Source organism: Leptodactylus fuscus, chromosome 7 (genome assembly GCF_031893055.1).
Source record: "Leptodactylus fuscus isolate aLepFus1 chromosome 7, aLepFus1.hap2, whole genome shotgun sequence".
NCBI lineage: Eukaryota > Metazoa > Chordata > Amphibia > Anura > Leptodactylidae > Leptodactylus > Leptodactylus fuscus.
Window position 1 is genome coordinate 90526526 of NC_134271.1, and position 23182 is coordinate 90549707.

General features: G+C 45.3%; 1 protein-coding gene across 1 annotated transcript in view; it reads right to left on the minus strand.

Moving 5' to 3' along the window:
• Positions 1 to 22004, minus strand: part of TRAF3 (TNF receptor associated factor 3) — a 51098-nt gene extending 29094 nt beyond the window's left edge. Inside the window, exon 1 of the mRNA XM_075282535.1 lies at positions 21965 to 22004. The gene's annotated coding sequence lies outside the window, so the exon portion shown is untranslated. The remainder of the gene's footprint in view (positions 1 to 21964) is intronic.
• Positions 22005 to 23182: the final 1178 nt, after the last annotated feature.

Sequence of the window (23182 nt, forward strand, 5' to 3'; positions counted from 1 at the left end):
TATATTGGGGTTACGTGCACCCACAATTTTTACTACTGGTATACAGTGCCATTGTCTGACTGGGAATTCAAAGAATATATTGGGGTTATAAATACCCTCATTTCTTGCTACTGCCATATAGTGCCAGTTTCTGACTGGTAATTCAAAGAATATATTGGGGTTACGTGCACCCACAATTTTTACTACTGGTATACAGTGCCATTGTCTGACTGGGAATTCAAAGAATATATTGGGAATACAAATACCCTCATTTCTTGCTACTGCCATATAGTGCCAGTGTCTGACTGGGAATTCAAAGAATATATTGGGGTTACGTGCACCCACAATTTTTACTACTGGTATACAGTGCCATTGTCTGACTGGGAATTCAAAGAGTATATTGGGAATACAAATACCCTCATTTCTTGCTACTGCCATATAGTGCCAGTTTCTGACTGGGAATTCAAAGAATATATTGGGGTTACGTGCACCCACAATTTTTACTACTGGTATACAGTGCCATTGTCTGACTGGGAATTCAAAGAATATATTGGGAATACAAATACCCTCATTTCTTGCTACTGCCATATAGTGCCAGTGTCTGACTGGGAATTCAAAGAATATATTGGGGTTACGTGCACCCACAATTTTTACTACTGGTATACAGTGCCAATTTCTAACTAGGAATTCAAAATGCGCAAGGCTCCCGGAAAGGGACGTGGACGAGGCCGTGGGCGAGGTCGGGGGAATGGTTCTGGGGAGCAAGGTAGCAGTGAAGCCACAGGGCGTCCCGTGCCTACTCCTGTGGGGCAGCAAGCATTGCGCCACTCCACAGTGCCAGGGTTGCTTGCCACATTAACTAAACTGCAGGGTACAAACCTTAGTAGGCCCGAGAACCAGGAACAGGTCTTGCAATGGCTGTCAGAGAACGCTTACAGCACATTGTCCAGCAGCCAGTCAGACTCTGCCTCCTCTCCTCCTATTACCCAACAGTCTTGTCTTCCTTCCTCCCAAAATTCCGAAGCTTTACAGAACAATAACCCAAACTGTCCCTGCTCCCCAGAGCTGTTCTCCGCTCCTTTCATTGTCCCTCAACCTGCCTCTCCACGTCACGATTCCACGAACCTAACAGAGGAGCATCTGTATCCAGATGCTCAAACACTAGAGTCTCCTCCATCTCCGTTCGATTTGGTGGTGGATGACCAGCAACCCACCCTCATCGACGATGATGTGACGCAGTTGCCGTCAGGGCATCCAGTTGACCGGCGCATTGTGCGGGAGGAGGAGATGAGACAGGAGTTGGAAGAGGAAGTGGTGGATGATGAGGACACTGACCCGACCTGGACAGGGGGGATGTCAAGCGGGGAAAGTAGTGTGGATGTTGAGGCAGGTGCAGCACCAAAAAGGGTAGCTAGAGGCAGAGGCAGAGGTCAGCAGCTTAGGCGAAGCCAGGCCACACCCGGAATCTCCCAAGATGTTCCAGTTCGTACCCAGCCCCGAAAAACTCCCACCTCGAGGGCACGTTTCTCGAAGGTGTGGAGTTTTTTCAAGGAATGCGCCGAGGACAGATATAGTGTTGTCTGCACAATTTGCCTCTCGAAATTGATTAGGGGCTCTGAGAAGAGCAACCTGTCCACCACTTCAATGCGCCGTCATTTGGAATCCAAGCACTGGAATCAGTGGCAGGCAGCAACGGCAGGACAAAGGCCGCCTGCCGTTCACGCCACTGCCACTGCCTCTGCCTCTGCCACTGCCACTGCTGTCTGTGCTGGCGATGCACTCCAGAGGACGAGCCAGGACACCACTTCATCTGCCTCCGCCACTTTGTTGACTTCTACCTCATCCTCCCCTGGTCCTGTCTTATCTCCTTCTCCTGCACCATCAAAGGCACCATCAGGCGTTTCTTTACAACAACCCACCATCTCTCAGACATTGGAGCGGCGGCAGAAATACACTGCTAACCACCCACACGCGCAAGCCTTGAACGCCAACATCGCTAAACTGCTGGCCCAGGAGATGTTGGCGTTCCGGCTTGTTGAAACTCCCGCCTTCCTGGACCTGATGGCAACTGCGGCACCTCGCTATGCCGTCCCTAGCCGTCACTACTTCTCCCGGTGTGCCGTCCCCGCCTTGCACCAGCACGTGTCACTCAACATCAGGCGGGCCCTTAGTTCGGCGCTTTGCACAAAGGTCCACTTGACCACCGACGCGTGGACAAGTGCATGCGGACAGGGACGCTACATTTCACTGACGGCACACTGGGTGAATGTAGTTGAGGCTGGGACTGCTTCCCAAACTGGCCCGGTGTACCTCGTCTCCCCGCCTAACATTCCTGGCAGGGACACGAGAAGAACACCCCCCTCCTCCTCCTCCTCTACCGCCTCCTCCTCCGCCACCGCCTCCTCCTCCGCCACCGCCTCCTCCTCCGCTGTTAGATTGACCCCAGCTACGAGTTGGAAACGTTGCAGCACTGGCGTTGGTAGACGTCAGCAGGCTGTGCTGAAGCTGATCAGCTTGGGGGACAGACAGCACACTGCCTCCGAGGTGAGGGATGCCCTCCTCGATGAGACGGCAATATGGTTTGAGCCGCTGCACCTGGGCCCAGGCATGGTCGTTTGTGATAACGGCCGGAACCTGGTAGCAGCTCTGGAGCTTGCCGGACTCCAACATGTTCCATGCCTGGCCCACGTCTTCAACCTAGTGGTGCAACGTTTCCTAAAGAGCTACCCCAATGTTCCAGAGCTACTGGTGAAAGTGCGGCGCATGTGCGCCCACTTTCGCAAGTCGACAGTAGCCGCTGCTAGCTTAAAATCTCTCCAGCAACGCCTGCATGTGCCACAACACCGGCTTTTGTGCGACGTCCCCACACGCTGGAACTCAACGTTTCAGATGTTGAATAGAGTGGTTGAGCAGCAGAGACCTTTGATGGAATACCAGCTACAAAACCCTAGGGTGCCACAAAGTCAGCTGCCTCAGTTTCACATCCATGAGTGGCCATGGATGAGAGACCTTTGTGACATCCTACGGGTCTTTGAGGAGTCCACAAGGAGGGTGAGCTCTGAGGATGCGATGGTGAGCCTTACAATCCCGCTCTTGTGTGTTCTGAGAGAATCCCTGATTGACATCAGGGATAACTCAGATCACACAGAGGAGTTAGGGATAGCATCCGATCCGTCACAGCTGGAGAGTAGGTCCACACATCTGTCCGCTTCACTGCGTTTAATGGAGGAGGAGGAGGAGGAGGAGGAGGAAGAAGAGTTGTCCGATGATGTGATGGTGATACAGGAGGCTTCCGGGCAACTTCGAATCGTCCCATTGTTGCAGCGCGGATGGGTAGACATGGAGGATGAGGAGGAAATGGAGATTGAACTTTCCGGTGGGGCCAGAGGAGTCATGCCAACTAACACTGTGGCAGACATGGCTGAGTTCATGTTGGGGTGCTTTACAACCGACAAGCGTATTGTCAAAATCATGGAGGACAACCAGTACTGGATCTTTGCTATCCTTGACCCCCGGTATAAAAACAACATCTCGTCTTTTATTCCGGTAGAGGGGAGGGCCAATCGCATCAATGCTTGCCACAGGCAATTGGTGCAGAATATGATGGAGATGTTTCCAGCATGTGACGTTGGCGGCAGGGAGGGCAGTTCCTCCAGTAGGCAACCAAGTTCTCACCGGTCCACACAAACGAGGGGCACACTGTCTAAGGTCTGGGACACCTTGATGGCACCCCCTCGCCAAAGTGCCGCCACGGAGGGTCCTAGTGTCACCAGGCGTGAGAAGTATAGGCGCATGTTGCGGGAATACCTTTCCGACCACAGCCCTGTCCTCTCCGACCACTCTGCGCCCTACACGTATTGGGTGTCGAAGTTGGACCTGTGGCTTGAACTTGCCCTATATGCCTTGGAGGTGCTGTCCTGTCCTGCCGCCAGCGTCCTATCTGAGAGGGTGTTCAGTGCAGCCGGTGGCATCATCACTGACAAGCGCACCCGTCTGTCAGCTGAGAGTGCCGACCGGCTCACTTTGATAAAAATGAACCACCACTGGGTAGAGCCGTCATTTTTGTGCCCACCTGTGTAAAGCACCCCAACATGAAACTCCATGTCTGTACTCAACCTCTCCAATTCCTCCGCATCCTCATACTCATCCACCATAAGCGTTGCACAATTCTGCTAATACTAGGCTCCCTCCACCCTGATTTCCCCCAACTCTGCTGGTTAGAGGCTCCCTCCACCCTGATTTCCACCAACTCTGCTGGTTAGAGGCTCCCTCCACCATGAATTTGCCCAAACTGGGCTGTTTAGAGGCTCCCTCCACCATGAATTGGTCCAAACTGGGGTTTTTAGAGGCTCCCTCCACCATGAATTGGTCCAAACTGGGCTGGTTAGAGGCTCCCTCCACCATGAATTTCCCAAAACTTGGCTGTTTAGAGGCTCCCTCCACCATGAATTTGCCCAAACTGGGCTGTTTAGAGGCTCCCTCCACTATGAATTGGTCCAAACTGGGCTGGTTAGAGGCTCCCTCCACCATGAATTTCCCAAAACTTGGCTGTTTAGAGGCTCCCTCCACCATTAATTGGTCCAAACTGGGCTGGTTAGAGGCTCCCTCCACCATGAATTTGCCCAAACTGGGGTGGTTAGAGGCTCCCTCCACCATTAATTGGTCCAAACTGGGCTGGTTAGAGGCTCCCTCCACCATGAATTTCCCAAAACTTGGCTGTTTAGAGGCTCCCTCCACCATTAATTGGTCCAAACTGGGCTGGTTAGAGGCTCCCTCCACCATGAATTTGCCCAAACTGGGCTGTTTAGAGGCTCCCTCCACCATTAATTGGTCCAAACTGGGCTGGTTAGAGGCTCCCTCCACCATGAATTTGCCCAAACTGGGCTGTTTAGAGGCTCCCTCCACCATGAATTGGTCCAAACTGGGGTGGTTAGAGGCTCCCTCCACCATGAATTGGTCCAAACTGGGGTGGTTAGAGGCTCCCTCCACCATTAATTGGTCCAAACTGGGCTGGTTAGAGGCTCCCTCCACAATTAATTGGTCCAAACTGGGCTAATTAGAGGCTCCCTCCACCATGAATTGGTCCAAACTGGGTTTTTTAGAGGCTCCCTCCACCATTAATTGGTCCAAACTGGGCTGGTTAGAGGCTCCCTCCACAATTAATTGGTCCAAACTGGGCTAATTAGAGGCTCCCTCCACCATGAATTGGTCCAAACTGGGTTTTTTAGAGGCTCCCTCCACCATGAATTTGCCCAAACTGGGCTGTTTAGAGGCTCCCTCCACCATGAATTGGTCCAAACTGGGCTGGTTAGAGGCTCCCTCCACCATGAATTTCCCAAAACTTGGCTGTTTAGAGGCTCCCTCCACCATGAATTTGCCCAAACTGGGCTGTTTAGAGGCTCCCTCCACCATGAATTGGTCCAAACTGGGCTGGTTAGAGGCTCCCTCCACCATGAATTTCCCAAAACTTGGCTGTTTAGAGGCTCCCTCCACCATTAATTGGTCCAAACTGGGCTGGTTAGAGGCTCCCTCCACCATGAATTTGCCCAAACTGGGGTGGTTAGAGGCTCCCTCCACCATTAATTGGTCCAAACTGGGCTGGTTAGAGGCTCCCTCCACCATGAATTTCCCAAAACTTGGCTGTTTAGAGGCTCCCTCCACCATTAATTGGTCCAAACTGGGCTGGTTAGAGGCTCCCTCCACCATGAATTTGCCCAAACTGGGCTGTTTAGAGGCTCCCTCCACCATTAATTGGTCCAAACTGGGCTGGTTAGAGGCTCCCTCCACCATGAATTTCCCAAAACTTGGCTGTTTAGAGGCTCCCTCCACCATTAATTGGTCCAAACTGGGCTGGTTAGAGGCTCCCTCCACCATGAATTTGCCCAAACTGGGCTGTTTAGAGGCTCCCTCCACCATGAATTGGTCCAAACTGGGCTGGTTAGAGGCTCCCTCCACCATGAATTTCCCAAAACTTGGCTGTTTAGAGGCTCCCTCCACCATTAATTGGTCCAAACTGGGCTGGTTAGAGGCTCCCTCCACCATGAATTGGTCCAAACTGGGGTGGTTAGAGGCTCCCTCCACCATTAATTGGTCCAAACTGGGCTGGTTAGAGGCTCCCTCCACAATTAATTGGTCCAAACTGGGCTAATTAGAGGCTCCCTCCACCATGAATTGGTCCAAACTGGGTTTTTTAGAGGCTCCCTCCACCATGAATTTGCCCAAACTGGGCTGTTTAGAGGCTCCCTCCACCATGAATTGGTCCAAACTGGGCTGGTTAGAGGCTCCCTCCACCATGAATTTCCCAAAACTTGGCTGTTTAGAGGCTCCCTCCACCATTAATTGGTCCAAACTGGGCTGGTTAGAGGCTCCCTCCACCATGAATTTGCCCAAACTGGGGTGGTTAGAGGCTCCCTCCACCATTAATTGGTCCAAACTGGGCTGGTTAGAGGCTCCCTCCACCATGAATTTGCCCAAACTGGGCTGTTTAGAGGCTCCCTCCACCATGAATTGGTCCAAACTGGGCTGGTTAGAGGCTCCCTCCACCATGAATTTCCCAAAACTTGGCTGTTTAGAGGCTCCCTCCACCATTAATTGGTCCAAACTGGGCTGGTTAGAGGCTCCCTCCACCATGAATTGGTCCAAACTGGGGTGGTTAGAGGCTCCCTCCACCATTAATTGGTCCAAACTGGGCTGGTTAGAGGCTCCCTCCACAATTAATTGGTCCAAACTGGGCTAATTAGAGGCTCCCTCCACCATGAATTGGTCCAAACTGGGTTTTTTAGAGGCTCCCTCCACCATGAATTTGCCCAAACTGGGCTGTTTAGAGGCTCCCTCCACCATGAATTGGTCCAAACTGGGCTGGTTAGAGGCTCCCTCCACCATGAATTTCCCAAAACTTGGCTGTTTAGAGGCTCCCTCCACCATTAATTGGTCCAAACTGGGCTGGTTAGAGGCTCCCTCCACCATTAATTGGTCCAAACTGGGCTGGTTAGAGGCTCCCTCCACCATGAATTTGCCCAAACTGGGCTGGTTAGAGGCTCCCTCCACCATGAATTTCCCAAAACTTGGCTGTTTAGAGGCTCCCTCCACCATTAATTGGTCCAAACTGGGCTGGTTAGAGGCTCCCTCCACCATGAATTTGCCCAAACTGGGGTGGTTAGAGGCTCCCTCCACCATTAATTGGTCCAAACTGGGCTGGTTAGAGGCTCCCTCCACAATTAATTGGTCCAAACTGGGCTAATTAGAGGCTCCCTCCACCATGAATTGGTCCAAACTGGGTTTTTTAGAGGCTCCCTCCACCATGAATTTGCCCAAACTGGGCTGTTTAGAGGCTCCCTCCACCATGAATTGGTCCAAACTGGGCTGGTTAGAGGCTCCCTCCACCATGAATTTCCCAAAACTTGGCTGTTTAGAGGCTCCCTCCACCATTAATTGGTCCAAACTGGGCTGGTTAGAGGCTCCCTCCACCATTAATTGGTCCAAACTGGGCTGGTTAGAGGCTCCCTCCACCATTAATTGGTCCAAACTGGGCTGGTTAGAGGCTCCCTCCACCATTAATTGGTCCAAACTGGGCTGTTTAGAGGCTCCCTCCACCATTAATTGGTCCAAACTGGGCTGGTTAGAGGCTCCCTCCACCGTGAATTTGCCCAAACTGGGCTGTTTAGAGGCTCCCTCCACCATGAATTGGTCCAAACTGGGCTGGTTAGAGGCTCCCTCCACCATGAATTTCCCAAAACTTGGCTGTTTAGAGGCTCCCTCCACCATTAATTGGTCCAAACTGGGCTGGTTAGAGGCTCCCTCCACCATGAATTGGTCCAAACTGGGGTTTTTAGAGGCTCCCTCCACCATGAATTGGTCCAAACTGGGGTTTTTAGAGTCTCCCTCCACCATGAATTGGTCCAAACTGGGGTTTTTAGAGTCTCCCTCCACCATGAATTGGTCCAAACTGGGGTTTTTAGAGGCTCCCTCCACCATGAATTTGCCCAAACTCTGCTGGTTAGAGGCTCAATCCACCCTGATTTTCAAAACAAATGTTGGTGCCAACCTCAACTTACTACAAGGGCCAAATTCACTGCTGGTGACAAGCTCTCCTCACTGCAAGTGCCAAATACACATGTTTCAAGGTGTTTTCCTACTGTCAGAGAGGTGGTATTGAGTGTGTAAAGTGTGTAGTTGTTAGGCTGTGATGTTGGGGTAATAGAGGGTCTTTGGTGTGTTAGATGCCCCCAGACATGCTTCCCCTGCTGTCCCAGTGTCATTCCAGAGGTGTTGGCATCATTTCCTGGGGTGTCATAGTGGACTTGGTGACCCTCCAGACACGGATTTGGGTTTCCCCCTTAACGAGTATCTGTTCCCCATAGACTATAATGGGGTTCGAAACCCGTTCGAACACACGAACATTGAGCGGCTGTTCGAATCGAATTTCGAACCTCGAACATTTTAGTGTTCGCTCATCTCTAGTCAGCTGTGCTCGGCTGTTTTAGTCAGTGGCATAAACTCTGATCTGAGTGTCTGGATACATGGCTGACCACCGCTCCATTCAAATTCATCCTAGCCTTGGTGTTGTGGCTGGTGTGAACAGATCAGGGCCCCACGTTGTGGTCCTAGTGATTGGGACCCCCACCAATCTAACATCCTGTGGATAGGTGATAAATGTTTTAGGCATATGGGTGAAATCATATGGAAAAGTTCTTGTATAATACTTGTCTATCTAGAATTTATATTACTTATGAACACACAATATATTACAAACAATTGTTACTCCAAAGATTATTAACATAAATAAGCATTGCACAAAATAGAAAAATGTCTGTAGAAATAAATGATATCACTTGACCTTTCACCTTACACTTTGACAAAAGAGACATCTTCCAAATGTAATATGAAAGCTAGCCCAGCACTAGTGTGAACCTAGCCTGATATGCACTGCTGATCTTTTTCTCCTCACAAAGAAATCCACATAAATGCAAAACACAAAGAAAAATACAGTAACACATTTACAGTACGGCAAGGCATGGTGAACCCCTTACAGCGCTTATTCCTGGAAGGCAAACAGAAAAAAAAATACAAGCAATTCCTGGAGGGAAGTAATGAAAATGAAATACAAACATAAAACCAAAATTCAGGTGTGACTGAAATTAGTGATTGATCTATAGAGTAGCGGCAAATCTGAAACACAGAAAGCTGTAGGTTTGTAACCTAAAGATGGCTGTACTGCCATGATTATAAGTATTATAAGGCCCCAATCACACTGAGTTCTTCAGCAAGGATTTATGGACATATTTATGGATTTATGGACCTTCAAAAAACTGCTAGCGGTTTTCGATGTGCTTTTTGCAAAAACTCCACTTTGGATTAGGCCCAATGAATGGGCCTAGTCCGGAGGAGGGAGTGTCTTCAGGCCGAATCGCGAGGCGACTCGGCCTGAAAAGTGAGCACCTGGCTTCTTTTTTCCCGGAAAAAACTCCTGAGCAGCTCCCATTGATTTCAATGGGAGCCGTCTTTTTAGGTCAGGATTTTGAGGCGGATATGGCCTTAAAATCCTGACCAAAATACTCAGTGTGAACTTAGCCTCACACTGCCCCTATGTATAAGATTATAATACTGCCTCCTACACACAAGGATATAACTACTATAAGGCTACTGCTGGACTTCTATCTTCAGCTAAAAGCTGTGATCACAGCACTGTTGGTGTCACAATGCAACTACATTCATTTTCACGAGGGGCGTAGGGCTTTTGAGGACAAAAGCATAGTAAAAAAAATTGAATGGACTTTTGCAGCAGACATTGGAGTGCTGGGAACAGGTAAGTATGTTTTTGTTTTTATGTTACACCTGCCCAGGGCTCCCCCATTCCCCGGCTTTTGTCCAATTCCTAGACAACCCCTTTAAACTGAACACTGAGGTTGGGTGTATGTCCCGTTTCTTTAAATCACTTTGCATGCGCCAGGGGATCAGTGATGTGAGTCATTCAGGCACCTTCAGTGCCATTTCAATTTCCGCCTTAAGCAGCAGAAAAGCCAGAATTAGCCCTGAATATAACTATAATATACAATACTGTCCCTGTGGACAAGAATATAACTACACATTCACCTGTAAATCTGTTTTTAAATGTACTGTATATGTAGTGATCAGTTTTAGATAAAATTCTCTTCATTTGTTCCATGTCTATTATTTTTTTCCATTTTCAGACTCAATAATCTTCTGAGAAAGAACTTCAGATATCAAGTTAATTTCCAAATCCACACATCCACAACCCCCTCGGAAGGAATTATTGTTTCCATTAATGTTCCACCAGACACTACAACATAGCCAACTCTCATATCCTGCTGTCTCTGCAGAGCATCTCTCTACAGGATGGATGTCCGTGTGGGTTACTAAACATTACTTTAAAAAAAAAACAAAAAAACTAAAAACTAAAAATACTAATAACTTTTATGCACAGTCCATTGCTGCAGTGGTTACACTCCATCATCAATAATTTAGGGCTAGTGTCTCTCTAACTAAAAAGAAGTTTCCTTCCTCAGAGCATGTCTATATTATAAGATGTGTATGTTTTACAACAACCAATAATTGGTAAATAAACGCCTATTTCACACTTAACTGCATGTTATAAACTGGCAATAATAATGGTGTGAATTATTTAGCACAGAAATAAAAGTGAACAAAAAAACTGTTCAAAAAATCTATTGCTGAACTATTACTAGCCGAGCTGGAGCTGCTCAGAATACAGTCTCTCATTTAGGGGGCAACATGGTGGCTCAGTGGCTAGCACTGCAGCCTTGCAGCGCTGGAGTCTTGGGCTCGAATCCTGGCGAGGACAAAACATCTGCAAGGAGTTTGTATGTCCTCCCCATGTTTGCGTGGATTTCCTCCCATACTGATACAAAGACATACTGATAGGGAAAAATGTACATTGTGAGCTCTATATGGGGCTCACAATCTACAAAAAAAATACAGTCTCTCATTTATCACTTAGTTTTCTGCTCAGTCTATAATCAAGAAATAAGTGGCATATTTTATAACCCTATAAAGTTGCATGAGGTTGGATTTTCAGTGCCAGAGAATGTGGGTATGCAGACCTTGGTTTATAAACCCTACCCCATTTCAGAGCCATCCTGGACATCATGTAGTTTGCGTTTCCTCACGCAGTTGGGCAATGCCTAAGGACATAACAATTCAGGAAAGTGTTTCTGATACCTCAAGCAGACTCAGGCTGGGTTTACATGATGCAGTTTCTACTCAATAACTGGAAGCCGGCAATCTTTAATAGCAGGTATGAGTAGCACATTTCTACTACACCAATACACCAGAAGTTTTCAATGAAATTGCTGTTATTATACAAGTGAAATGTAAATGTAGTAATATGTGCTACTCATTACTGTAATTAAAACTGCATGCAGTTGTTCAGTGAAACGCGTTGTGTACACCCAGCCTAAGAAGCCAAACAATCAATCACTCCTTTTTGCTGTTAGAATTTCTCAAGCATGTATTCATGTCCGGACAACATTTTACAGGTTTTTGTAATACTAGGTTCACACTAACATTGCCTCTCCATTGTGCTGGCCCCTCAGAGGACTGCTAAAATAGTCTGATGGACCCCATTAACTATAAGAAAGTCCATTGTGTTAAAATTGAAACTGGCAGAGGAAAAAGTTCTATGATTTACGGCGGAGTCTGCGCACATGTGTGCTTATCCTAAGTGGTTGTACATGCATTACATTACTTACCTAGTACTGATCCTGTATTATACTCCAGCGCTGTACTCGCTACTCTGCTGGTGGAGACTGGAGTCACTGTGTACATATATTACATTACTTATCTTGTACTAATCCTGAGTTACATCTTGTATTAAACTCCAGACCTGCACTAACTATCCTGTTGGTACAGTCAATGTGTACATATATTACATTACTTATCATGTACGGATTCTAAATGACATCCTGGATTATTCTCCAGAGCTGTACTCACTGGGGGGAAATTTATCAATCCATCTACACCAGTTTTCTGTGTACATACATTACTTATCCTGTAGTGATCCAGACTTATAACCACTATTAAACTGCACTCACTATTCTGCTGGTGGAGTCCCTGGCCCAGATTTATTATACCTTATCTGCAAATTTTCTGGCATACAAGGAATAAAAAGTTCACAATGTTCTTCGCAAATATGAAATGCGTAAATGACAAGGGAAATGTTCGCCAGCTACGAACTACCATACTTTTCCCTTCAGGTGCATGGCTCAGCAGAGGGTGCACCTCATCATATATTATGTGAACTAAGTTTAAGAATGCTTCAATGCCCATTCTACTTGAAGAGTATGCAGGTGAGCAAATGTTACACCTTTATCATAAATTCAGTAAAGACATTAAAGTATCTGGCTCTGTCACAAGATTATTCTTCTTGTACTATACTTAAATGTATGGTAGATGGCGCTCTAGAGCAGGCACACAAGCAGCCTCCAAAATCCAGTGCCGTGTACTGTTGACACGAACGTTCCTTCCTCAGTTGCTGATCCTAGACTTCCTTTGAAAACTATTTGAGAACTTACCCAACCGCTTACCAGAACACAATTGTATGGGGTTTCCCTTCCTGGAATTTTGTGATTGAAAATGGGAAGCCCCAAATTTACTAGGATCTGATATGGAGGATGATTCTGCATTTTTGTGGCTCTTTGATAAACAGTCAATAAAGATGGCAAGTTTCAATTTGAAATGAGTGGTTTTGTACTGAAGAATATTTACACTACTAAAAGCCCAAAGGGTACTATTCCGTTATCGGGCCAGCAGCAGCGCATTTCAGCACCAGCTTTCGGGACAGCAGTTCAGTTCAGCAGCGGGAATTACAATGACATCCGAGGACTGCTGGCCCGATGCTTGTGCCCAGTAGCCAGTACATCAATGACCCCCCCTCCATCTCCTCCTCCTTCCAGTGCTGCCCCCCAGCTCTCCTTACATCTACCCCGTACCCTCTCCCCGCCACATGACTAAGCCGATGCTGGCCCGATGATAGAGGCCGTGCTTGTGTGTAGTAGGCAGTACATCGATCGATGCCCTCATCCTCCTCTTCCTTCCAGTGCTGCCCCCCAGCTCTTCTTACATCTGCCCCGTACCCTCTCCCTGTAATAGGCCTCACCGTAAATCTTGAGCAATGAATGCTACTAGATAGCCGCCGGACGCTGCAGAAAGTTTGTCCCTCCGGCTCGCTGTAGCTCACCGTTCCTATAGTCGGCGTGTTTCTTGTCAGGGCCTGGATTGAGCCCCGGTGTCTTTCCTTTCGGTCTCGGTACTAGCGCTGAGGTGAGGCCTAGTCGTGTGGCGGGGAGAGGGTACGGGGAAGATGTAAGGAGAGCTGGGGGGCAGCACTGGCAGGAGGAGAAGGATGGGGGAGGGGGGTCATCGATGTACTGGTTACTGGGCACAAGCATCGGGCCAGCAGTCCTCGGATGTCATTGTAATTCCCGCTGCTGAACTGCTGTCCCGAAAGCTGCTGCTGAACTGCGCTGCTGCTGGCCCGATAACGGAATAGTACCAAACAAAGTAATGTCTCACTGTTACCATTCCCCTAGTTTACCGTATATACTCGAGTATAAGCAGAGTTTTTCAGCACAGTTTTTGTGCTGAAAAAGTGCTCCTCGGCTTATATTCAGGTCATTACGGCGTGTTTCTGTTTCCTGGCCTGCTAGCAGAAGTACCGTAAGTACTTCTGCAGATTTTAATGTACAGTATTGCCATGCTCCTGGCCGGAGCGTGGCGATGCTGTGGGCCCTGGCACCTGCCCCGGTGTCTGGATGCCGGGTCCGGATGCCGGGTCTGTAAATGTAATGGCGCCGCTCTGCAGAGCGGTCGCCATAGAAACCGGCACCTCCGCTGTAATACTTACAACAGAGATGCTGAAGCTTATGCCTGCGATCTCCGATTGTAGGCATAAGCTTTGGCATCTCCGCTGTAAGCGTTACAGCGGAGGTGCCCTCCGGAGAAGTCCTCCCCTCTTCGGCCTGCCCCATACCTTTAAAGTTGCAGGCCGGCTCCTGCGCAGTGAGCTCGCAGGAGCCGACCTGTTCCAACGACAGCTGGGAGCCTAATGAAGGCTCCAAGCCTGTCATCGCTATATTACTATTGCGGCTGGTCTATGACCAGCCGTAATAGTAATGTAGAGAATCTCCTATAGACGGCAATACACTTGTATTGCTGTCTATGGGACTTGCAATCAAATGATTGCAGGTTCAAGTCCCTCCGGGGGAGCTAAAAAAATAGTAAAAAACAGAAAAAAGTTTTAAAAAAAATATAATAAAAAATAAAATAAATAAAAGTTCTAAATCACTCCTTTCCCTAGAATACATATAAGGGCGGGTTCACAGCACCTGATCTCAGTTATGCAGGTTTCCGTTTTCTGTCGGCAGAAGACAGAAACTGACATTCAGTGTCTTTGGACGAGCCGTCTTCTGCTGCCCATGGCGAAACCGTTTTTTTTTTTTTTTTTACCTGACACAAAGTCCTGCATGTCCGACAAAAAAAAACAAAAAAAAAACGGTTTCGCTGCAGAGAGCAGAAGACGCTCACCGGCGGACACTTTTCAAACCCATGAATGTTTCTCGGGCAGGAAACGGAAACCTGCATAAAGGAGATTGGGCGCTGGTGTGAACCTGCCCTCAAAGTAGAAAATTACTGTGAAACACATACACATTAGGTATCCCTGTGTCTGAAAGTGCCTGGTCTACTGAATATAGGGTATCTGCAGTGCTTCTATTCCATCGGGAAGGGGTTAATAGGAGCACTGCAGATACGCTATATTCAGCCAGACTGAATTCCATGTGGGGGTAAAAAACCCAGTCCTGAAGCTCAGGGAAGGGGCAGACAGACAACCAAAACACCCCCTCCCCTTTCCCAGCACTTACTGTACCCAAGAACTCGGCCATTTTAATTTTTGAAATTTTCCAGTAGCTGCTGCATTTCCCCCCCTCGGCTTATACTCGAGTCAATAAGTTTTCCCAGTTTTTTGTGGTAAAATTAGGGGGGTCGGCTTATACTCGAGTATATACAGTACCATGTTCCTACATTGACAGGAAAAAACATCAGTTTGTCAGTTTATTCATATATTTTCACGAGAGACAGCAAAAAAGTGGTAAAGAAAAAAAGCCCTGTACATATTACTTTTTTCTCCACTGCGCTTGGTTTCTGAACGGCGAACACCCAACAACGCTAATAGTCATATAGTCAATGGTCTCTGTGTGTAATCCGTGTTGTAGTGGTCTGGTTCTCCGTCGTTTGGGTCCCTCAGCAGACCCAAAAGACAGAAAGTCTGATGCTGGTTTGCACCTAGTGTAAGAAAAAGATGTTTCAGCACTATCACTTTAAAAATGGCACGTCAGGACAGGTGCCCTTCAACTTATTCACATGAAAGTTTTTGCATTTCTGATTTCTGGTTTCTGCCGTGTGAACTTACCCTTACTAGAATAACAGCAAACTGTACACGATCCCCATCCACTGCAGCAGCTTCTGCCACTGGGGGCTATCAGAACAGCTGATCTGTGCGGGGTTAGGCCTCCACAGATCACATGCCTATGACCTATCCTATGGACATGTCATCAGTATGAAAAACAGACCAAACCACCGACTCACACTCTTCTATTTCCCACAGCCAGACTGACTCCTGTCCCAAACCATAAAGCTCTTCCACTAGTCATTGAATTTCTAAGAAAGTGGAAATGTAACAAATTATACATCTAAATAACGTATACAATACCAATGATTGTAGAATACTATTAAAAATAATTTAAAGTTTTATTTTGAAGCTGGAGTCAGTAAATGTAACTCTCATTCTACCCAAAGTCGACCCCTAATTCAGATTCCACACCCCTGATTAAAATAAATAAATTTAAAAAAATCCATTTGTATCTGGAAAACCCCTTTAGTCTAAGGCCCCACATTATGGAAAACACAGCTATTTTGTTGTAGAATTTGTTGCGGTTTTTTAAGCGAAAGTCAGGAGTGGATTGAGGAAAGGTAGAAGCATAAGTATTTCCTATATATTTCCCATTCCTTTTGTAGCCATTCCTAACTTTGGCTCAAAAAACTGTAGCAAAATGTAGAACAAAAAAAAGCTGCTTTTCCGCAACGTGGGGCCTCAGACTTAGGCTGTAACTAAGGATCTTTACAGTATAAGCAATGTTACACAGTTCCTCCACCAGCAGAATAGAGAGTGCAGCTCTGGGGTATAATACAGGATGTAACTAAGGATCAGTAAAATGTTTTTTTAGCATGATGACTTGCATGCATTACAAAAAAATTTAAAAAAACAATGGTTTATACAACCCTAAAGGAGACACTTTTGGCCTTTGTCAAATGAACAGAGTAAATGGATACATTCATACATAGGTCTCTGACATGATGTGAACAGATAACATATGTACACAGTGACTCAACTTACTACTGGACATTTTACAAGGCTTGTATGCATGACGCTTCAGCTGCAGATATAAGGTTTCACTTTATAAGAAACAAAGTAAGATGGGAAGGTTGCTTGATGTTCCTTCCTGTGTGATGGAGCATGAACTACTAACTAGCATGTACTACACAGCACAGCACTGATGTCATCTCCCCTCTTAACTGATAGGTATAAGCTGAGTTCAGCCAATGACTAGTAATAAAGGTGTCCAGTATGTAGGTTAGTTAACTTCTAGGTGGGATGGGACGGATCCCTGTGGTCCTAGTCCAGCTTTGTTGACCTGTCCTGCAGTGATGACAGCCATACATGTATGCAAGAGCCGACCCCTGGCATGTAAGACACAATACTAATGAGGCCAGTTCTTGGGTACAGCAGTCACATGTAAGTATGGTATGCGATCGCTGTGGGTAATGAGTCAAAGACCGATGGGGACCACCAAAGCAGTATCATTGAAGTAGTGGAGGATTGAACAGGTGACTACACTTATTTTATACCATCTATTGTGCTTGGGACCCCTGGACAACTCCATCAATCTTCTGCTGCCCCAGCTCATAATATGAAGATGAACCAAAGCGGCGTTTGTAAAGTGGCATACCAAATCCATAAAACCACACTGTGTAATCTGTAAATTTGCAATGGACTGCTGGCTAAATGTCCAAAATTATTTCAACTAAATAAATTGCACAAATATAGTCACGTTCTGATAAATACAGCCCTGCTACATATGTAGCACTGCCAATTACAGAAATAAAATACAATGGATTTATCCAGGCTTCAGAACTTACTGGGCAGAGCCCAACAAATGTAATGTTATTTCTGATAGTCCTACAAGGACCACACAAAATGCAGCAAAATAATTTTTCTAAATTTTTATTATCTTGCCACATCACACTATGGCACAGGTGATTAATAAAAAGGTTTTCTAGATCCAACAGTGTTGGAAGTTACTGCTGTGGATTAGGCTGGAAGCATATCTGTTCCTATTCAAGCTGCAGTCCCATCCACTGTATAGTGGTGACACTGCGGTACTGCAAGTCTGTGACAGTTACTTCAATAGGAGCAGAACTAATTCCATCCCCATCCACAAAAGTAACTTATGGTGCAGAAAGGATGTCAGAACAGCTGATTGTTGCGGGGTTCGAGGTGTTGGACTCCCACCAATCAGATACTAATGGCCTACCCTGTGGAAAGATCATCAGTATAAAGACATTGTTAGGGTCGGTTCACATTATGAATGATTCGTGCGGGCAGTGCTCAGCAAGCACACGGACCGCATTATAGTCAATGGGGTCCATGGGTTTTTACAGCACAGTGCTTGCAATTGCGACTGTATTCCATCCGGGGGGGTCTCCATGCAGATTCTAACCAGACGGAATACATACGCTCATGTGAACCGGGGTCAGGGCCAAAAAAATCCTTTTAGGCTAGTGCCTCATATAGCGAGCCACAGCCAAAAAGCGGATATTTTTCTGCAGTGTGTAAATGAGTTTTGCTAGAACCGCCCTTGGGCTGAGATCCCAAACTGCAGAAATGCACCTTTTTTTGGGGGGGGGCAGATTTTGCTGCATTTTTTTTTTTTTTACCAAACCTAGGAGTTGTGACAAAAGGAATGGGAAGTAAAAAGGAAGTTCTTATACTTCTCCCTTCTGCTCAATCCACTCCTGACTTTGGCTCAAAAACCATAACAAAATCTGCATAAAAAAGCTGCGTTTCCGCAGCCTTAAAACGGTTATTAACTTGGCCCCAGTGTTCATAGCAGCTCTCCACTTTTGTTGGTCCTCAGGGAGTCATTTTTCCCTATAAACTTAGTACACTTAGCGCTTGTTTGGAATTTGTATAATTTTCTGTCACCAGTGAAACCAGCAGGGCAAAGTACTGTGACCGAAGCAAAAAGATCAACAAATAACTGCTTGTCTTGTTCTGTGAGGGGAATCCCAAGTTCTGGCTCCTTGGTTTAACATGAGAAACTTCTTCCAGGTTCATGTCAGAAGAATTCAGATAACCTTCATATAATTTCAAAAAGCCCACATAAAAACAAACAACAAAAACAAATAAATAGATAGCAATTTAATCCTAGGTAACACTATAAAAAAAAAAAAAAAGTTTACATTTTTGTGCATATTTTGAGGAGTATTTTAGGGAGAAAGATTTACCAGCCAAATGCTGCTCTCAGTCGGCTGCTTTGGCAACTTGCATAGAGTTTGTATGGAGTAGCAGCACACATTTTAGACTGCCGTTCCAGTCTACTCTTCCTAGACATGGTTGTGTGTGTAGTTGGGGGTAGTGGGTTCCTCTATTTTAGTATTCACATTTATCCAGTAAATCTGCCATCCTTTCGTACCATTCCCTGGAGATTCAGCAGTGCTGACTTTACAAGGCCAGGTTTGGAATTGTTGCAAGCAGATTTGAAACTTTTGCAGAAAGTCAGGGGATACACGGTCATTTTCGATGAAAAGTGCAATATGACAAATTTATGCTATAAGCAGAAAACTCCATGTCCCCATCCAGCCCACTTATCCTTCAATTTGCCAGAGAAGCATTGCCCGAGAACTGTGTAAGCCACTTACTGCTACTTAAATATGTATTGGAAAGGATTCAGTACCGATTGCTTGCCACTTACAATGGGAACCGCCTTACACCTTAGGACTAGGCACCTTTACCCCCACCCTGTGAAGAACTCAATTAAGACACAAAGGCCCAAGGACCCAAACTAAAAGATTTAGAGCTGTCCAGCCTTCACGAATGCAATGAGATAATAAACCACAAGATCCCCCTGCTTATGGAGAAGGTTAAAAATAGGTTAAAAGCTGTCGTTCCTCTCAGACATAATAATTTCTCACTTGCTTCTAATTGAGTGGGGCGCTCAAGGACGTCCTCATGTAAATCCATCGCTCCTTAACACATTGTACTGGTTTAAGACTTGAGGCAAGAAGAAAGAAATTAAGAGTCTCCATACACAGTAATCGGTATGTGCCGCCATCTATTTACGTTGTATCAGGCATGTATATCTTTTTGTTCTTCCAGCTTCACATTGGCATCCCCTCAATGGACGGGGAGCCAGCTTAAGCTACATGCCCCTTGGCAGCCATAATAGCTGCCTCTATGGTATGTCTGCCCCGGTCACACAACGTTACTTAATATATTGGATTTCCCCTCATAAAATATTTTAACAGGTTGTTTGTAGTCTTAAAGGTCAAACTAGGAAGGAAATAACAAAGGCGACAATGCATGAACCAAATTCCAGTGTCATTTCAGCTACACATGGAGACAACCTTGATGAAATATCTTCGGTCATTTCTAGTGTGCTCCTTGGAGAAGCGCTTTCTAACCATGATTTATTAATACAAGAGTCAACCTACTGTGCAGTCCTGTACATGATGTGATGAAAACAGTATCCGCTACAAAGTAGCTTCTAGCCACTTCCAAGAACGTTCAGCACAAGGTCAAGAACAGAGTACTGAGGGTGAAAAAGACAGGTATTGTGTCACAGACCAGGCGCCATCCTGGAACTACAAGCCCCACACACAAGGGGTTAAAGGCTCGGCACAGAGGTAGCCATTCAGTGGTCTACCTTTCTGTCACTTTGGACATGCATTACATAGCTTAACATGTACTGATCTCAACTGGACATTTCTCACTATTCTGCTGGTAGTGTCACTGTATACATATATTACATTACTGATCCTGTGCAATAGTTACATTCTGTATTATACTCCAGAGCTGTGCCCAATATTCTGCTGGTGGAGTCACTATGTACATACATTACTTATTCTGTACTGATCCTGAAATACATCCTGTTTTGTACTCCAGAGCTGCACTCACTATTCTGCTGGCGCAGTGACTCTATACAGATATCATATTATTTTTTCTGTTATTACCTGAAGTAACAGCGCAAATATACTGCAGAGCTGAAGTCTGAGTTTTCTATAACACCTTTCCATCTGCTAACCTACACAACAGACCAGACTACATGAATAAACCTATATATACACTATACAGGGAAAACATCATGGACCTAAACCACAGAAATCATCATAAGTACCCCGTGAAAAGGACCATACATAGATTATTGAGGAGTAAATGCCTCGTGTATGTGCCTGTTTATTTACCTCTAAACCCATTTTGTTAATGAAAAAATATAGTGATATACACACACACAACATATTTTTAAAACTACCCTTTCTTGCTGCTGCCTTCCTGCTCACAACCACCAAGGACCAAACTAAAAAAAAAAAAAAAAAAAAAAAAAAAGGATGAAACTGCCAGAATATATCCAAATAATACGTCATTCTCAGCCTAACCTTCATCACCTACTGTGGTGCTCCTGTACAGTACTAGTCTATGCTCTGAGCCTTACTTGCAGCCAGATATACTTATAGCAGTGGTAAGGGGTTCAGTAATACACCACATGAGAAGACTTGCACCCTGTCGGCTATCTCTACATACAGTAGAGAAAGAAAAAGAACTAGTCCAGAAACCAGATGTTTTCTACAAGTAAAACTGTAGGTTTTATTCACATAATTCTATAAAATCCAAAAAAGGTACAGACATACACTTGGCTCAAGTTTTGGCAGATCTATTAGAGGTCCTTAGTCACAGCATGGTATAAAGAGGCTGCAGTGGCACATAGGCACGGACACTAAGAAGTAGAGATATGAAATGGAGCACGATACCTTAATAATAAAATAAGCAAGATACCGCCATAATGCAATAGAAGCGGTGACAGACTAGCTCACCAGATACAAGAGGATTCTTCGGTGGGCCCAGGCTCTAACTCAATAACGATCCAGCAGAAGTCATCCCAATTTGATGGGCACTATGGGCTATTTCCTAAGGTGGGCCTCCAGAATCATTCTATCTGGTGTGGCCAAGAATCTGACACTGAATAAGACCTCTGCAGTATACTACTTATGTAGATATAATACAGGTGCTGAGGGATGCTGAGCGATACTTGGAAAGAAGAAAAAGCTCTTTATACAAAACTATTATTTTTCCATCTTATTATTGCGGTGCTTACTCTACTATTAACATTAAGGCTGTTATCTTCGTTTGTTAATTCCATTACAGTATGCCTTGAAAATAGTAGGTAGGTAACAGTCTGCCTATCCAACAGACCAGACCAATGCAGGGGTCAATGCTAGTGTGCGGCCAGCTTAATCCTTGGACTACACAGTGACATCGGGTGCTACTCCCGGCTCATGAACAAAGTTTGCTGCATCTCCCTGTAACTCCTTCACCAAAGTAAGTGACTGAAAGTAACCCCCTCATCTACTCTAGGACAACAACACTTTACTTCTATAGATCACGGAGGAAGTTTCAATTCATATAAATTACTTTCCGCATTTTCTGTCATCCGGGTAGATCTTAAATAGTCTATCTCTACCTATCTAAATTGTATATTCAAAATTAAACTGAATACAGACAAACCTATACTGATAGATAGAATAAGATGCATAAACACACATATAAATATTCACTATATATAGATAGACATATATATATCCACCATGCAGAACTTCAGAAGAAAATGCTACTCACCACATGGAGTATACAACAGCCAGTTTTGGACTTGTTGTGACCCCCAACATCAATCCACAAAAGACACCCGCCATCTAAAGCTGAGAAGTAAGTCACCTCTTTCCAATTGTATAAAGTCTCTACATGGCCTGCAATATGCACAACTGATGTCTTCTTCCTCGTCCAGCTGTATACTATATGTGACAACTAGGGGATTACCTGCACGGAAGATTGCAGATTATTCCTTTTAACTATTAGAAACACTTCCTCTGCGGAAAGTTTTCAAGAGTTTAATGTAATTTTTTTTTCTTTTAAATTGAAAGTGAAATTCTTGTTTCTTTATCAAGTTGCCCAGTAGTAATGTATTTACAGTCAGGGATTGGCCTGGTGCCTGGAGACAGACTGTCCAGGGTGATTTATTGTACACTGGGAGCAAAGTCTGCATATTCTATATGAAGTTTTGCAATGCAAATAGCAAATGTTGGTTAGAAATACAGACCTGTACCCGCTCTGGGATTCTTCCGCCTACATGACAACTTTTATTTGTATCTACAGCCGCTAATGAAATCAAACAAATCTGTTGCTTTGCTAAAAATTCTAAAATTACAGCCAACAGAACAGCTCCCCTAGTGGTCACAAGTAATATCACAACTGGCTGCAGGCACTTTAGAACATTTTCCAAACACAAGACACAGGTTCATTGGTTATGTATGATCATCTTGTCTAACTATTGCTGTATATGGTTTAGTCAATATTTCTATGGAAGATTGCTTGCCACTGTACATTAGTTGAATGTATTATTACAATTTCTTAATACATATGTATTACAAGTAAATGTTATCTTTAAATTTGCTCTATCATTGGGAAAAGTTATTTTTAGATAAGCACATACTTGCATAGCCTTTAGAAAGGCTATTTCACACCTATCTTTTGTATATAAATTGCCTCAGTAGTGTTTGAATAAGTCCGTTTTTATTCACATGTTAATGAACTTAGACCGTGCTCCGGAAGTGTCTGTGTGCACTGTCTACTCTATGTGTATGTATAGCAGAGGCTGCTGTGCTGAGGACTCGTCTCTGCTGTGCATAAGCATAGAGCAGACTGGGATCACAGACTCTTCCAATGCACGGTCGAAGCTCATTAACATATGAATAAAGGCAGGCTTATACAAAAACTACTGAGGCGATTTACATACAAAAGGTAGGTGTGAAATAGCCTTTCTAAAGGCTATACAAGGAT